Here is a 1040-nt window from a genome sequence, read left to right as displayed (position 1 = left end):
TTTTTTTTTGAGACAGAATCTCATTTTGTCACCACTGGTAGAGTGCTCTCAGCAACCCAAACTCTTCAGCTCAAGAAATCCTCTTGCCTCAGCCACCCAAGTAGCTGAGACTACAGGCACCCATCACAGCGCCCAGCTATTTTTTAGAAATAGGTTTGTTGTAATTCAGGCTGGTCTCCAACTCCTGAGCTCAAGCAATCTGCCTGCCTCAGCCTCCCAGAGTGCTAGGATTACAGCCATGTAACAGCCATGACTCAGCCCCAAATTCACTTCTACAAGAAACCCACATTCTCGATTACTAACCCACTCCCACAATAAGGACATGAGAGCCCCCCGTGGCCTAATCACCTGTTGTTAAGACCCTCCTTATTTGGAATAAGAATAACTATTCCAAGGATAACTATCCTTATTCCAAAGGAGATCACATTCTGAAATTCTGAGTGGACATATATTCTGGGGGCTGCCATCAAACCCGCTCCAGCAGCAGAGCCAGGATTGTAACATAGGCCATGAGACTTGCTGGCCTCCTCAGAGTGACTGAATAAGACTCTGTCTCTTGGCTCAGTGCCTGTAGCTCAGCGGCTAGGGCGCCAGCCACATACACTGGAGCTGGCAGGTTTGAATCCAGCCCAGGCCTGCCAAGCAACAATGACAACTACAACCAAAAAATAGCCACGTGTTGTGGTGGGTGCCTATAGTCCCAGCTACTTGGGAGGCTGAGGCAGGAGAATCGCCTGGGCCCAGGAGTTGGAGGTTGCTGTGAGCTGTGTGACGCCACAGCACTCTACCGAGGGCAATAAAATGAGACTCTGTCTCTACAAAAAAAAAAAAGAAGAAGAAGACTCTGTCTCAAATAGAAAAAAGACCAGGGACGGTGGCTCACGCCTATAATCGTAGCACTCTTGGGAGGCATACCAGTTTGAGCAAGAGTGAGACACATGTGTCTAAAAAACTAGAATTGAGGTTGCTATAAGCTATAATACCACAGCATTCAACCCCAGGGTGACTGTCTCAAAAAAAAAAAAAAGAAAGAAAGAAAA

The sequence above is a fragment of the Otolemur garnettii genome, unplaced genomic scaffold (genome assembly GCF_000181295.1).
Source record: "Otolemur garnettii isolate 467f Iridium unplaced genomic scaffold, OtoGar3 scaffold00152, whole genome shotgun sequence".
NCBI classification, from domain to species: Eukaryota; Metazoa; Chordata; class Mammalia; order Primates; family Galagidae; genus Otolemur; species Otolemur garnettii.
The sequence above is the reverse complement of the archived record's forward strand: the minus strand, read 5'-3'. Positions refer to the sequence as shown.